At 35.1% G+C, this 18,132-nt stretch overlaps 1 protein-coding gene across 1 annotated transcript in view; it reads right to left on the reverse strand.

Annotated features, from left to right (window-relative positions):
- The window catches only part of LRP1B (LDL receptor related protein 1B), a 1,959,891-nt gene that overhangs the window by 474,357 nt on the left and 1,467,402 nt on the right, over positions 1–18,132 (reverse strand). The gene's annotated exons all lie outside the window — the stretch shown is intronic.

Raw genomic sequence — 18,132 nt, forward strand, 5'->3', positions numbered from 1 at the left:
GGAGACAGATTTGCTAATGGTTTTATTTTTACTGTGAAGGAGAACTGAGCATGATTCCAGGCTTGAGAGGAGAGCTACTGGACAGAGAGAAATGAAACATGTAGCGTGGGGACAAGGAGGCAATGGGTTCAAATAGCATAGATAAGAGAGCTATACCTGAAAGACCACCTTCTACAATTCGAAAGTAGAAAATGAAAAATGGGTAAATAATAAAGTGGATAATAATAATAATAATAATAATAATAATAGGTAAATAATAATAGAGATAATAGTCACCATTATTTGAAAAAATACATATACACACACACACACACACACACACACACAAATTCAAAGTACTTGATATGTTGTTGCAGATATTATTATTATCCTTATTTTGCAGATGAAAAACCTGAGAACTGGTGGGTTAAGAATTTGTAGAAGGTACATGATTATTAAGAAGCAGAGGCATGATCTGAACCTAAGGAATCGTTTAAGAGTCCAGATCTTTATCTACCACACATGGCTGAACCTAACTTATTAAGTGGCAATGAGAGAAACTGAGGAAATTAATCCCTCTTTTGCCTATAAGATAAGGAGAAAAGACATTTACTAAGAATGTTGGGGACAAGTATGGAAAGAGTTTTAATATCATGGTGAAGAAAACTATGGTATCACATGCATAAGTATGTGTGTTTGTGTGTTTTCACTCGTAAAACATCTGTCCTTTGGAATGGGAAACTAATCAAATTTTGTGGAATTTTAATAGATATTTATCAAAAAGATTAGTGTTACTAAATTTCTTATTTAGGTTGTAATGTTCACTTCTTGCCTATGAGGCTTTCAAAATAATCATAGGTCTTAATGCTTTTAAAACCTCAGAATATATTAACATTTAAGATCGGACAACACATTCCACTTTTATTTTCCCTTAAGGAAGCAAAAGGAAATCTTCTACATATAACTAGCTCTAACTTTACATACACATTTCCCCTAAAACTAGTCCACTGGTTCCCACTTTTGAATATTGTTTTAGTTTACTAGAGCTGCCATAACAAAATATCATAGACTGGGTAGTTTAAATGACAGAAATTTATTTTCTCACAGTTCTGGAGACTAGAATCCAAAAGACCAAAGTGTCAGCAGGTTTGGTGTTTTTCAAGGGCCTCTCTCCTTGGTTTGAAAATAGCTACAGTCTCACTATGTGCTCATGTGGTCATCTCCCAAAATATAGTGCCTGTGTCTTAATCTCCTCCCTTTATAAAAATGAGTCACATTGGATTAGGGCCCATTCATATGATTTTATGTAATTTACCTTAGTTACATCTTTAAATATAGTCCAAAATATAGTCACATTTTGAGGTACTAGAGGTCACACTTGAGGTTTCAAAATACAAATTGAGGGATGATGGGGGTAACCATTAGGTTCATAATAAATATCATTAAGAGAATCTTAAATTTTTGCTTAACTGTCTAATCAGAACCAGAATGGAGTTACTTCAAGACTTATCATTTCCCTCAGCATCTTTGGCACTTTGGAATAAAAATGAACTAATAATGATGAGCTTTGGTGCAGTAATGTTCATTTTTCTTTACTAGTAGGATAATGAAGTTAAAAATAATTAGCACATTTAGTATTTTGTGGAATCAAGAGGTAAAAAAAGTCAGCAGCCCTTCCACATTGTAACTTTGTCAAAACAGTAATAAACTTTCTCCAGTGGTTACTCCAGACACAGTTAAGAGTTAAGATTCACTTTACAATAGAAAACTGCTGGTTCTTGACTGGAAGAGTCTGGACTAGGCACTGTAGTAAGCATTTTTGTCATTGTTTCCATTAATCCTCATACAAACTGCTAGTTGGTGCTAATATTTTCCTTAATTTTCAGTAATTCTTAAATTGACTATATCATAATGGTGAACAGAACCTGGACTTGAATACAAGTCTCACTTATTTGAAAGACCATGTTTTTTTTATTAATTAATTTAATTAATTAATTAATTTTATTTAAGAGAGAGCACACAAGCCAGGGGGAGAGGTAGAAAGAGAAGATGAGGGGCAAGCAGACTCCCAGCTGAGTACAAAGCCAGACTCAGGCTTTGATGCCAGGACCCAGAAACCATGACCTGAGTCTAAGTCACTTAGCCAACTGAGCCACTCAGGTGCCCCAAAAGCCCATGCTTTTAATCTTAGCAGAATAATACCTTATCAAATATCTTTAGGTGTCAATGAACAAAATGATTGAGGACAGAATAATGTGATCCATATCTTGATCACTAAAATGAATAAGACAAATCTCTAAAAACCTCATTTGTTGATGGCAATGAGTAAAAGAAGATTTGAATATCATACTTGAATCTTTAAATATGATTTGCACTCTTTAAAGAAAATATTAAAACTCCCACAATCATGCAAATCACACTATTGCTTTTATGGAACTTAAGTGGTAGCACTGCATGAAATAGTGTGCTGCATTAAATACATGTGTAAAACTAGATACATGGGGCATAAGTCATAAGAAAATATGACTCCATAAAATTGCTTTATCAGCATTGTAGCATTCTTCATCAAAATGTTACCTCTTTCATGATGGTTACCAAAGAGAAGATATATTTTGTTTATGGCTCATGTTTTCAATGCCAACGATTTTTGCCAGGATTATTATATATAAATTGCATTATTTTTTTTTTTATTTTTTATTTTCCAAATGAAGAGTGTTGAAGAAAAATGGGATTACATTTTCTCATAAAATACTTAGCATACATTAAATGCACAATAAATGTTTTGGGGACAAATGAAATAAAATTTAAACAAAAGAAAAAATCAATAATTAAGAATCATCTTATTATCATGTTAATAAAGGATATTTTCATATCAGTGAAATAAAGCACTCTAGTATTTCCGTGAAGAAATAAATATGATTTCCATGGATTCTAAAACTGATGTAAGGCCTTTGTGCTAAAAAGTAGAGTACAAGTAAAAAAAAAAAAAAAAAAAAACTATTACTCATGAAATGATAGAACCTTTTAATATTTCATTTCAAATGAGACTAAGCAGACTCTTCTTGGTGGGTATTAAAAGAATATTTGACAAATTGAATGAAATAAGGCAGGAATAAAAACGATAATTTAACATTAGAGTCTATAGGGAGGTGATAATTTCAGATTGCAATATTACCTTGTGCAAAAAGTATTATACTACTTGACAACTAACTGTGATTCAATCTCCTCAGTTGAAGATAAGAAAATATTAAGTTTAGGCAAAGCTCATCTTTTGTTAGGATGAGTCAAATCCAGACACCAGATTCATGTCCAGCTTTACTACCAAACCACTTTTGCAAGGAGGTCAATAATAAAGAAAAAAGGAACACTTACTGTGTATTCACCAAGTAAAGTAAACAGTCATATAGATTCAATTCATATGCTATGTTTGAGAAATATTTTACACAGGGAAAAAAGAATGGCATACGTGGTCATAATTGTAAACCATGTTAAGTTACTTGTATTTTAAGAAACTGTACTGGATGATTTTAAAGTAAGATAAATGTTTGTTGTCTTAATATTGTTGTCAGAAAATGTTAATAACCTGATGCATAAGCAAAAGTTATTGATTTATCCTTATGGTTATTGGTCAGAGTTCATCATAATGCAACAAAGGGCCATCTAGTCCACAAAGTTCCTTTTTTCATTCCAACTGGCATTGATTTCATTTTACTCTGAGGGCCTATAAAAATTCTGTTTAGACTCATACCACCCTGTGTCATACTAACTTATTTCTACTGATTACATTTTCCCTATTACCTTGTTAATTCCACGAGGGCAAGAATCTTGATTTTCAGAGAGCATGACTCCCTTCTTTGGTGAATATTCACTGATTGCTTACTAAGTCCCAGAAACTCTATAATCAGTGTCAGAATGCCCCAAAAGGCATTCGCAATAGCAGTCAACACAGTGTCCTGAGGACCTACGATAGGCTGGAATAGAGATATACTCATGTGCAAGGTACTGTGTCTGCTCTAATACAACAAAGAAGCTATTTCAATAAAAAGAAAATAACAGTATTATCATTAAGGCTTTTTGGATATTGTGGAAACTTTGAAAGACATGCTTATATCTAGACTGAGATGATTGTGTGTGTGTGTGTATCATGTGAATATTGAGGAAAAGTTAATCTGAAACCTAAATGTGAACACAAATTAACCAAGTGCAATATAGGTAAGGAAACAAAACATGCAAATGTGTCTAGAGGGGAGGGAGAGAATGATCTACTCAGTACATACACTTGTTTAGCAGAGTTGACAACTAATAAATCTAATACAATGGTGTGATTTGGGTATATATTACAGAAAATAAAAATTTATCTTCCCTTATCTCTGAATCTGTGTAGTTCATATATGAAATTATATAGAAAGAAAACCCTGCATATATAGTATGTTAGAAAACATGCATTGCTTTAAACAACCCAATTGGCATTAATACCTCTTCAAAATGACAGACTGAAAAAAAAATGACAGACTGTGTTATGTAATGTGCTAATACAGACATTAATCTGAAATTCTGCTACTTTCCAATTTGCTTCCTTGCGCTGTGAGTGTATTTTAATAATGGCAATGCAGGTAAATCACAGAGTGAGGAAAATGCTGTAGAATTTATGAAATAAGTTATAAATAAATGTCTAATGTTATATAAGAGGTATTTAATCAATTATCGAATTCAACTTCGCGTAAAAATACACAGTTCATGCCATCCCACTGAAACATTACTTGGGAATTTACGCTTTCTTTTTTAATTAATTCTATTTTTTTTCTTTTTTAATTAATTCTAAAACAAATGTTCATTTTCTCACTGAACTCTGTTCTTTACTTAACACTGGCAAAGTAAGAAGGTTATTGTAGATTTCTATTGAATGTGGACAAAATTGATCTCATTTTCCCTTATTATCCACAAAACTAATAGGTACAACTAAGAGGCACTTTTACAGATACCAGCTGTTCCAGACTTAAGTACTCCTGTCATCCCAAGCCCATAGGCTACCAACAGATGACCTGCTTTGTCAATTCTGACCCCATGTCTAGCCCATTCAAATCCCAGGATTTTGTGAATATAGCAAAAACATAGAACTTTATATAAAGATTTTGCCATTTCAGACTTTCATGGATTAATTATAAATTGTGTTCCTAGCCATCACTTTACACATAGAGGTTTCTAAGCAACATTATCCTGCAGGTTCGAAAAGGAGAAGACAAAAGGAATTTATGAAAATATGCTTTATTATACAATACAGACATTCTTATATATCTGATCCATATTTATATTTACCAACATTCCTTTCTTTTTTTTTTTTTTCAGGTTTGGTTTGTCTTGGCACTCAGCCAAATATAAGTTCTCAACAGTCCTCAATTTGCAAAGGGTGACAAAGTATTTGAATCTTTGGAAAATCAAATGCTTCTTTTTTTTTTTTTCTTTCTTTTTTTTTTTTTTTTAAGATTTTACTTTTTTACTCATGAGAGACACAGAGAGAGAGGCAGAGGCAGAGGCAGAGGCAGAGGGAGAAGCAGGCTCAGGGAGCCCAACATGGGACTTGATCCTAGGAGCCCGGTATCATAACCTCAGCCAAAGGCAGATGCTCAACCAGGAGCCACCCAGGCATCCCTCAAATGCTTCTAAAAATAGAAATTCATTCTGTCATCTTGAAAATATCACTTCCATTTTTTCCAACTCTACCCCTTCCCCAAAAGTAGTACTTTTGCTATTCACATAATATATTCTATTACTATAGCACAGGTACCTTCTTTCATATAATTCTAAGAAAACCTCTGACAAGGTCAAGAACAGGCAATAGTCAAGTGTATAAGCTCAGGAAATGCTATGAGATGATGGAAGAACCATGCAGCCTGACATCCTTTTCATCCACAAAGGTCCCTCTCCTCTCTCCTTAGGGACCTTGTATTTTCTTTATATATAGTATATGAGACTTTGAAGGGAGAAATCACCTGTGTTTTTCAAAATCTCTGTGTACTACTATGGCCATTTTGCATGCTGGCTGGATTCTACTATTTTATAATAATGACGCTTAAAAAATGAATCATTTAAGGAAAATGAAGGCAAATGCTCATAAGGGTTTATGCTGATTAAGTGCTGAGTAAATACTAGGAGCTGTTCTAACCATATATATTAACTCATTGAATCTCAACAACCCTCTGAGATTGCTACTAGTATTATCTTTTCTGAAAGAGGAAACTGAGGCCTTGATAGGTAAACATCTTACCCAAGGACACAGCTCATTAGTGGTGAAAAGCAAAGAAGGGGCTAAGCTGAATACAGCTAGATATTCTGGCTCTAAAATCTCTATTTTTAACCAATATTCTATACTGCTTTTCCTACTTTCTCATCAAAATTTAAGTCTTTAATCTCCCTCCCCCTGGTAATCACAAGTCCAACCAGGCAAGCAATTGAAGTAAAGGATTCCTTTTTACTCTGCAAATGAAGCTTTAAGTCCTCTAACAACCTAATTATATGGCTAACACATAACCAATTTGTAATAAAGCTAGTTATTTTTATTATCTTCCAAACGATTATGCATTATCGGGGGTGTAGAAAAGAGTATATGCAACAGACCCTCCCTAAGAGAACTTGACATTTCTTTGGGGAAATCATATAAACAAAAATGAAACAAAGGAAAGTCACAGGGTAATAACTAAGGAGGTGATAAGGATGTGAGGCAGAAATGACAAGTCTTGAATGTTTTTCAAAAGGGTCTCCATTTTTTGAGACTGCAGCACTGTGGGCCTCAGTACTAGGGGAAAAAATATATTGAATTCCTTAATTGTATGGAAGGATTTCAACTGAATATAAAAATCCCCCCAAACCAAAACCATTTCAAAGGCTATAAAATCTTTACCACTTTATTTTAACAACATAAGGTGTGAAGTTTTAGAAAAAAAATACGGTATGTTCATGAGATAAAAAATGGTTTGAACAAAAGTGATGCAAAGGGCAAATTTGGCATAGAAGAGAGATTTCTGGTGAGATGGGTCACCTAGATTGAGATTATCTGGAAAGGAAGTAATGGATTATACTTTCAGATGCAGAAAATAGGGAGTCATTCAATATTTTAAGGAGGAATGCAATGAAAGCGTTGTGCATGGTACATAGAAACTTCTAGAAAATCAAGGCATAAAAGGGGAAAGCAAGTAGAAGATCAGCAATATTCAGTAATAAAAGAACGGAAACATGGCTCATAATGGTGACAGTGGATAAGAAAAAATAATTGGTGAATAAATGGTTCAGGGATACAGGAACAGAAGGAGTTAGTAAATGTGGGGTTCGATTCTGATTGGTTATAAAAAAGTAATAATTTCACTAACAAGAAAAATAGAAGTTCTGATGTTTTACATGGGAAAATGGCTTTGGTATGTTAAATTACTAGTTGGCATCAAGATATTAAAGGGGATTTTCAGTAAATGTCTGGAGATTTCATAGTGTTCCAATAACGAGATAAATTGGCAAATTGGGACTTGGGTTAATATTAAGTAATGAAGGTACCAGTAAGAATGAACACAATCATTGAACTCTCTAAAAGGGAAAATATGCCCATTATTAGGGAGAAAGTTTCTGCAGGAGCTGCATTTCTACAGTCAGAAACAGAAAGCAGGGAGCAGCATTTGATAGTCAAGGGAAGTGATAGTGACACCCTTACATGACTTATCTCTTGGTCCATGTTTTGGGGAAAAAAAAATGAGCGTGGTCAATAGAGAACTAATGGAAGAGTGAAATGGAAGTGTAGAATAATAATTATAATGCAGGTAAAGATAGAAAAGCAGGCTCACAAATATGTTAAAATAGGCTGGATACAGTGCAATCGGATTGTGTTCAGAGAGAACACTAAATCCCAGGAGCAATCAGACCCAGGCTGTCATCAAGCTATAATGGAAAGTGAAAACAGAGAACAAGAGTAAAAAAGTGTTATCAAAAATTATGAGGAGATTGCTAAGTGTGCTAAGGCATCAATAAAAATGCAGTGGTTGTCAAGAAAGATTGTCTAAGAGGAAAGCAAAGAAGAAAGGCCATTGGGTGTAAATTGCTTAAGGAAATGGAAAGGAACCAGGGTACGTGGTTGGAGGATGGTATTGGTTAACACTTCGCTTTATCAACATGTCAGTAAAACATAGAACTACGCATTGCAAATTCTACTTTGTAGAAATCTTAAAAAGTTAATGAGGTTTGCAACAGCAACATTCATTTGAATATAGCATGAAGGATTATTAGCCTTTATTCCGCAAGAATGATAATCTAAGCCATACACTATGTTGTCGTAGGTATTGCAAATAAGGCTGATTACAAAAAAAAATTGGAATTTATGTATCTTTACTTATGTCATTTTTAAAGCTGTATAATTAAAATTCAATTAAGAAAAAAAATCTGTGCATGAATTTCTGCCCTAAGAAACTTGTATTCACATAATGGTTTGTTTTAGTATAAATTCTTTTAACATTCTCTCTCTCAACATTTTTAACCAGATACGCTATACTCAAAAGCTCAGAATAGCAAGTTGCATATACAAATAATACTTGATTTCTGGTAAACTTTGCTTATTTTTGTATTATAAGTCAAAAAAACTGAGCACATTTTAATGAGTACATGAAATTGAAATGTCTTCTCTTTCAAACAATTACAGGCAACTTCACTCCTACAAATTATGATCATTTTTCAAGAGGAAGCCAAGATTCACTTGTGTCCTTGCCTATTTCCACAGGTGTTCTACTGCTTTCTTAGGAATTTTTAATTCATCAGCCAGCCCCTCAGAGACTTATTCGTAGTGCACGGTACATTGATTTCATCTGCTAAATTCATGCCATAAATCTTTCAAAAGGAAAAAAAAAAGTTCTAATATGTATACTTTTTTTTTATTGGTTCCTATGAAAAATGCCTCTTCTAACACTACATCAAAGATTATTTTATCTCTTAGTTACCATTTACAACTTTCTCATTCAAGTCAAACTACAAAAAAAAAAGTTTTTCAGTCACATTTTTTACACAGAGATGCGGGGCAATTAAAGTGCCTTAATAACAACTAATCATGAGGGACTCATAAGAAAAATTCAGTGTTAGTTGGGCTAAATCTAAAAAACATTTATACTCTTGAAGTTGGCAGAATCAATTCAAAGTCATTAAATCCACTAACCCACAGTTTTGTTATATATTTTCCCCACTAGATAATCCTTCTCTGTCTCATTCTATTTCTTCACCATCAAAGATAGATTGATTTCTAGCTCATGGATAAAGCCAGATATTATTGTCATAGTCCACTACTGGTTGTCAAGGAACATTATATAACAAATAAAACAGAGTTTTGAAAAGCCAAGCCAGGTTTCATTGTATTACTTAGGAAGTTCTGGAGGTAAGCTAATGATCACTTCTCCAACTGTGTTGATTACAGATTTTGCAAATTCTCCCCTTTCGTTTATGTGTGCAGCCTCTTTGTAGTTCCACACATCAGTGTGAGTCTATGTCTCCATATCATGAATCTGGATTTGGCCATGTGATCTTCCTTGACCAATGAGGCATTAGTACATATGGCTTGTAAAAATGTTTGCAAATTCTCATTTCTGAGAACCATGTGACCATCCCAAGCTAGCCTATTGGATAATGAAAGACTTACGGCCCAGTAACCCAGAATATAACATGCCCACTGCCAGACATATGAAGGAGGTCATCCTAGATCATCCAGCTGCCATCTGATCTGAAGCTGGTCAGAGATCTGAAGAACTGCTAGAGAAGAACCACCAGCCAATCAATAGAATAATGGGATAAATAAGCAGTTGTTTTAATACACTAAATTCTGGGATGGTTTGTTATGCAATCAAAACTAATTGATATACACCAATCTCTCAACTCCTAGACTAGGGATTCAAAAAGAAATACAGGGGCACCTGGGTGGCTCAGTGGTTGAGCATCTGCCTTTGGCTCGTGTAGTGATCCCAAGGTCCTGGGATTGAGTTCCATATCAGGTTCTCCGCCAGGAAATTATTTTCACTAAATAGGACACCTGTGTGGCTTAGTGGTTGAGCACCTTCCTTTGGCTCTGGTCATGATCCCAGAGTCCTGGGATCGAGTCCCACATTGGGCTCACCGCAGGGAGCCTGTTTCTCCCTCTGCCTATGTCTCTGCCTCTCCCTCTGTGTCTTTCATAAATAAATAAATAAAATCTTTAAAAATTAATAAATGAGAAAGAAGTGAAGTATTATTGAGCCTTCTGCGAGAAAATAAAAAAGAAATACGTGTAATTAAGTTTAAACTGGCATTTAATACAGAAACGACTTTGGGATCCCTGGGTGGCGCAGCGGTTTGGCGCCTGCCTTTGGCTCAGGGCGTGATCCTGGAGACCCGAGATCGAATCCCACATCAGGCTCCCGGTGCATGGAGCCTGCTTCTCCCTCTGCCTATGTCTCTGCTTCTCTCTCTCTCTCTGTGACTATCATAAATAAATAAAAAAAAAAAAAAAAAAAAAAAAAAAGAAACGACTTTGATCAGTGCTTGCATCAGCTTGCCAGTTTCTTCTCATTCCTTCCCTCCATACCTAATTAGATTCATTAACTATAACAACTTGAGAGCCCACTATAGGTTTCAGAGTTCAAGTTTTATAATAAGCAAAGGCCCTAACTCTCTTCCATATTGACATGATCCAGCAGTTTCTGATTCTGCAAACAGAATCCTTGTCAGACCATCTAACATTATCTACTAAGGCAGTCCCCTGAGCCTGAATACCTTCACAGAAAACTTTTCAGTCTCCTGTTTTAAGACGGATTCTCACCATAAAAATGTTAGTATTTGACCACATTGCCTTCACCCCATCTATTGCTGTCAGTATTCTGACACAGTCGGAAAACTTGGGAAGTGCTAAAATGAGTCTACATAAACATCTTACTAAATAACCATCATCTTCCATTCATTTCTCCATATACTTCTCTTCTCCCAATTTACTTCCCCTGGAGACCCAAACTCTTTTTTGTTTGTTTGTTTTTGTTTTTGTTTAGCTGCAACTCTGTAGTTGACCACCCTCTGTTAACATGATCTGTTTCTTTGGTTTTTTTTGTTTTGTTTTGTTTTTTTGTTTTTTTTTTTTATCTGTTTCTTTGGATCTTCACTTCTTTTCTATGAAGACCTCCATGTACAGATAAAAATTAACATTAAACATTTTGTATGCTTTTTCTAATAAGCTGTTTTCTATCAGTTTAATTCACATTTCATTGACCAAAACCCAAAAGGGTACAGGAAAAATAGTCTCCTCCCTAACCTGACACAGGCCATCTTCTTGGAGATTCCAATATTTTAAGAAACTGAATGAATGGAAGTCATACTAAACAAACAGCCTACAGCTTAATGAGGAAGCAATCCATGTTCTCTCTCTGTACTAAACATGACTCACTCCAGATTCTGTTCTCCATGATCGATGATCATGTTATCCTCTGTTTTCCATTGAAGCATAAGGATTATTCCCTGCCTCACCGCTTGCTGACTCCCTATGCACAATGTTCATCCTTCATTCTTACCTTTTTAATCTTAGTAATTTCAATGTATAATAAAACAATGCTCCTTTATGCCTTTCTGATATTTGCAATTATCTGAATAGGTAATCTGAAAATTGCTTTAGCTAATAAATACAATTGAAAGTATTTCTTTATTTTATAAAATCTGTAAAAAAAAAAAAAATCATTGAGGGACACCTGGGTGGCTCAGTGGTTAAGCATCTGCCTTTGGCTCTGGTCTTGATCCTGGGGTCCTGGGATTGAGTCCCACAGAGGGCTCCCCACAGGGACCTGTTTCTCCCTCTGCCTATGTCTCTGCCTCTCTCTGTGTGTCTCTCATGAATATATAAATAAAATAATTTAAAAAAAGAAAAAAAATGAGTAGTTAGGAGTCTCACATTCTGAAAATGTCTATATGATATATAACAAGCAAGTTAAAAATAAATACACTTTAAAAGCTGACATTTTAACCCTTGAAATTACAAACAGAAAAATTAACATAATTAAATGAATTTTTAGGCACTCATAATAGTATATAGAACTAGCCTAACTACAGGAAAAGTAAAAGCTATTTCCAGTATAATATAATTTAAAAGCAAGACGATTGCCACTGATAGTATTTTTTTTTCATTTTTTAAAGTTTTTATGGATTTATTTGACACAGAGAGAGTGCACAAAAGCAAGAGGAGTGGCAGGCAGAGGGAGAGGGAGAAGTAGGCTCCCCACTGATCAGGAAGCCCAACGTGGGGCTCCATCCCAGGACCCCAGAGTCATGATCTGAGCTGAAAGCAGACACTTAATCAACTGGGCTACCCAGGCACCCTGCCACCAGTAATCTTGGAAAAAATATATAGAGAAATATATATATATAAGCCTTATGAAGGAAGAGGGTTCAAGATGGTGGTATAGGAAAACCCTGAACTTACCTCTTCCCAGGGACACAACAAATTTGCAGCTAGAGGGGATCCCTGGGTGGCTCAGTGGTTGACCGCCTGTCTTCGGCCCAGGGTCTGATTCTGGAGTCCCAGGATCGATTCCCACATCGGGCTATTGCATGGAGCCTGCTTCTCGCTCTGCCTATGTCTCTGCCTCTCTCTCTCTGTGTGTGTGCCTCTCATTAATAAACAAATAAAATCTTTAAAAAAATTTGCAGCTAGATATGAAACTATTTTCCTCTGAAAAGCATTTGAGAACTAGATGAACTGTACCTCCATAAAAAAAAAAAAAAAAAAAAAAAAGGATGCATTGAGAAGACTAAGAGAGACAGAGATACCACTTCCCCTGGGATCCTAACACAGCAGTGGTGACCTCAGAATCAGAACAGTGATCTTCAGAATACAGAACATTCCCCCATGGAGAATTGTGTCCTCCATCAGGAACTCTGACTCTAGGAGCTGTCATCAGATAGATGAGCCCCTAAAATGTCCAGTTTTAAAAATTGGTGGGGATTAAGATCAGGGGAACCACAGAATTACAGGGAATGGAGATCTGACTCTTAAAAGGGTTGCAAGAAAACCCACTTATACTGAGATCCTGAGCAAAAACCAACAGATTGAAAATTGCCTAGACCATAAGTGAGAGAGTCCCACTTACTAATTTTAAAGTGGCAGCTGGAGAGACAGGAACTTGTAGGGGCTATACCAAGGGACAGAAGCCCTGAGAGATGCCACTTTTGAAATTTTGTCCTAACTTGCTGGTGATAGAGCCAGTAGAAACCATTCTTGGTGTTCTCCTCCTAGGCTGCTAGCACTATAGGGCATGCTCTGGCTAGCCAGTGGTGTACCAGGCTGGGCAAGCTCTCATGCCAATTAACCCCAAGCAGGCTCCAAACCACAACTGTGAGGGATAAGACTCTTGAACTCTTCCCCTCTTTCCTCAGCTAAGGAGACAAAATGCAAGGGCAGAATGAGCACCCTGAGCCCTGCTCTCCCTGCACAGTGGCTAAGCTACAACTGGACCGGATAAGTGGCCCAGCTATGCCCTTTCTGCACAGCAGTCAAGCTGTAACAGGCTGGGTAGGTGTCCTGAGCCTTGGCTATCCAGCAGACAGACTGAGCAGTAACCAGACAGGGAGTGCTGCGGGTCCTGCCCTCCTTGCAGTAACCTACCCACAAGAGGGCCAGGTCATAGCCCTGAGCCCCTCTCACCCCACAGAGAGACAGAGCAGCAACTGAGAAGGGTCAAGCACTTTTAGTCTGGCCCTCCCTGCACAGCAGCTGCAGCTCAATGGTATGTCCTTGGTATATTTAAATACTTAATCACATTTTCCATGAATTAATGTTTTATTAAAATGGAATACCAAGAGAAAAATGAATTTTATATTTATTTGTATGCCAGTAACTCATTTGGTGGGGAGGGGGGTTCATTTGGCTCATTGTTTTTATTTTTGGTCTGGCAAATCAAACTACAAATTCTACAAAACTTCAAGAGAGGATTGCAATGGTTAAACAAATTAGCAACTTCTTAAAGGAATGGGGTAGCATAAGGAGAGTATCTGGAGAATTTTATGTAAATTATCAGTGTAAACTAATTTTAATTAATTTTTAAATTCTAGTATGACCTTAATACACTATCACATCTGTAATTATTATAATTATTTCTGATTGTTTAACAACTCTAACACATATTCTAAATATAATTTAGGGGATAATTATCCTAAATAATCTACAAATGTGTCACAAATACAGTAATATAAGGTTTTAAATGAAATAAAGTTGTGCTTATTTTTATGTTCTTTGCACACCCTTTCTCATATAATATTCACAATAAAAATTATGAGTTTGTTTCCCATTTTGTAAGTGATGACATTGACAGTATCACACAGGAAATAAACAACAAAGTGAGATCTGAGTTCCAACTATGTTGATTCCCAACTCCTAGCTATCATATTTTACTTCTTCCATGTGAGTTAACACATACATCCACAAAGTTATTAATTTTAATTGCTTTGATTTTAGAGGGGAGGATTAGAATGGTTTGGTTGTACACATACTTTAATTATATGCTTTCAGTTTAATTTACCACTGTGGAAACAGATTCTGTAATACTACAACTCCCTAAGTCATCTCTGTCTTAAGACATGACTGTTAAATGTCAATGAACACAACATAGCCAGAGTGATCATCATAAAACAAAAATCCTAGTATATGTGTATCTTATAACAGTCGTGTTTTCCCTTTATCTACTAAATAAAACCAAAATTACTTATCCAGGTTATTTGTACACCAGTGTTCATTGCAGAACTTTTCCAATAGTAAAAAGTAGAAAGAAAGTGTCTATAAACAGATGAATAGATAAGCAAAATGTGGTCTATACATACAATAGAATATTATTCAGCCACAAAAAAGATAATAAGACTTTATTTTGGGGTCAGAGAGGGAATGAACTTTTGACATGTGCTATGACATGAATGAACCTTGAAAACATTATGCTAAGGGAAATAAGCCATGCACAAAAGGTCAAATATTATATGATTCCAGTTTCATGCTCTATCTAAAATAGGCAAATTCACAGAGTAAGAGCACATCAAAGTATCCCAGGGGCTGTGGGAAGGGGGAACGGAGAATAATTTTTTAAACAGAATTTTATTTGAAATGAGTGACAAAAATGTTTTGGAAATAGTTGTGATGGTCCCACAGTATTATAAATGTAATTAATGTCACAACATTGTATAATTAAAAAATAGTTTAAATGACTAATTTTATTTATTATATATGTATCATATATTAACATTGTATATATTACCTAATTTTAATAATTAATAATGTAATATACCAAAAATTATTAAGTTGTACAATTTTAATGGGTGAATTGTATGGTATGTAAACTACACCTCAGTAAAAACGTTTTTTTTTTTAACACTTCTTATCTTGGCAGATCACATCTTTCATTATTGGAGCTCTCCCTAGGACTCCAGGCTCATCTCATACCAACTCATGCCTTATAACCCATGTTCCAATAATACCAGATGATATGTGACTCTTTGTCTACCCTGTGTTTTTTCAAGTCTTTGTACCAAAAATTTTCTGAGCCCTTAGTCTAGAAGAGTAGTTTGGAAACTTCTTGATTTGAGAATTTTTACTCTCTTAAAAATTATTGAGGACTTGAGAGAAATTTTGTGTGAACTGTTGTCTATAGCTATTTACCATATTATAAATTGAAACTAAAAATTGTGTTTTAAATATATTAATATCTTTTAAAATAAAAATGAATTGATCACATATTAACATAACTAATATCTTCTAAGAAAATATCTGTGCTGGTTTTTGTTTTTGTTTAAATATTTTATTTATTTATTCATGAGAGACAGAGAGAGAGAGAGAGACAGAGACAGAGACAGAGACACAGGCAGAGGGAGAAGCAGGCTCCATGCAGGGAGACTGACGTGGGACTCGATCCTGGGTCTCCAGGATCACGCCCTGGGCTGAAGGTGGCGCTAAACTGCTGAGCCACCTGGGCTGCTCTGTGCTGTTTTAAATAAGAAGAAAATATTGTTTTATGATTCTACAAATCTGTTTAGTGTCTAGATTATTAGAAGACAAGTGGATTCACACATCTACTTCTTCATCCTATCTTTTATGTTGTTTTAATTGAAATATGTGAGGAAAATCCAGCCTCATATGCCTATGAAGTTGGAAAAGAGAGGAGTGGATATTCTTTCACACTATATCAACATATAATGCGCGGTAGTTACTTAAAGGTTGGCTTGAGTGTAGAATCAGAAACCACAGTGGCAAACTTTTTACACACTATTACATTAAAATTCACTGATCTATCCAACACTTTGAATGGATCATTTACCCATGCATGATTTTATCATGTCATTTGCAAAATATTGGTTTCCTAAGTTATGCATATCTGTTGACACATTTCATTATGCAATACTCCCCCCAAAATCACTTCAGTAATATTACCACCCATCTCATCAGAAAAGCCTTTAAGCCTTGGGGAGTTATCAAGCTTACTGTGCTTGATGCAAGTCTTTCAGAATTCAAATTTTTACTTTAATGCTTGATTTCTATTATTTGCAGCAGATATTGTAAGTCATTTTCCTTGTAGTGAAAGACTCATTGTATTCATTTTTTAGAAAATGTCTTCCCTATACCTAGGTCTGAATAACCATAGCCTGTCTGTTTCTTATTCTTTCAAGTAAAACATGATGTTCCTTAAAAGAAGCACGACCCAAATAATCGCACCAATACGTAGTTTCCTTCAGGCAACCATCGCACTTCAGAATGATGCAAAAGTGCGTTATGTGTATTTCATCATACAGAATATTAAAGAGATGTGTACTGAAGGATCAGATTTAATAAAATAAAAATGTTTTACCCAGTTCAAGGATGTTCTTTAAGTGAAACTGGCTCTGTCTTTCCCAGCTATTAAGCAGCAGTGAAAAGTACAATGACTACTAGTATGGTTTGGTACCATTGCCTTGATTAGCACTAAGTTACCAGCAATTAGTCACCACTGCTTATATACCATCAATGCAAATGGCAATACCATTGAAAAGGCAATTATCCAGTATTATAAAAATAACTCTTAGACCCTTGAACACATATCTGGGATCAGTGATCACATATTTGTACTACTTGAAGACTACTGGTCTAGAATTATTCTTCTTGTCTTCCCCACCCGTATCTGGCCCAAACAACTAATAAGATTCCTATTGAAACTTTCAGTTTCCTCAACTCAGGTCAGTGGCATCTTGTAGCCTTCCTCAGGCAGATTATTTTTGTTCTCTAGTATCTTGTGGATTCTACTGAAATTAAATGTTTGTTGACTTGTAGCTTCTTCTGAAACTGTAGCTTCTAAATAAAGGTCTATGGACTCCTGTTCAACTTTATATCCAGGGTTCCTAACAAAAAGTCTATAGCACTGAAAATGAATTAGTAAATTAATATATTGTGGATACAATGTGAGCCCTTCCAACTCTGAATTGTATCAGTCTAGAAAAACTGGAGGACCAGAGTATTATCTAAACTTCATAGAACTATACTGGATCAAGTGAATCTCAATTACGTCTGAACTCTATGATCAGTACAGTTACAGTTGCATTCTCTCTCTCTCTTTCTCACACACATGCACACACACTCTCTCTCACACACACACGTCAAAATGGCATGTTGGCATATTCTGGAATTTACAAATTGGCATGAAATTATCAATAAGTACAGTAACCTTAGAGAATAAATAAATGAGAATGTATATTTATACAAGTATATTTTTGAACTAATTTGGAAAATCTGAGTAAGATTTGAATAGGCAAATACTGGCCTAGCAGAATGGCAAGCATAGCATGGGGTGGCAATGTGCAATAAAAAGTTTGACAATATTTATATTTATATTTATATTTATATTTATATTTATAGGAGAAAACATACAGTAGATGCTGGATCTGACTAGTTATCAGGTATACTAATATATGTTGACTTTTTTTTTACAAAGTAGATAGTCATAGCTAATAAATTATAAAATTATTGTTGGAAAAAAGTATGGGACAGTAAATCTTTTCACATACAGTTGATGAAAAATATAAACTGATATGGTCTTTTTGGACCGAAATTTGACCAGGTATAAAAAATAAAATAAAGATCGATTGACTTTGCAATTTTATTTCTAGGATTCTATG

Source organism: Canis lupus, chromosome 19 (assembly GCF_011100685.1).
Source record: "Canis lupus familiaris isolate Mischka breed German Shepherd chromosome 19, alternate assembly UU_Cfam_GSD_1.0, whole genome shotgun sequence".
Taxonomy (NCBI): Eukaryota; Metazoa; Chordata; class Mammalia; order Carnivora; family Canidae; genus Canis; species Canis lupus.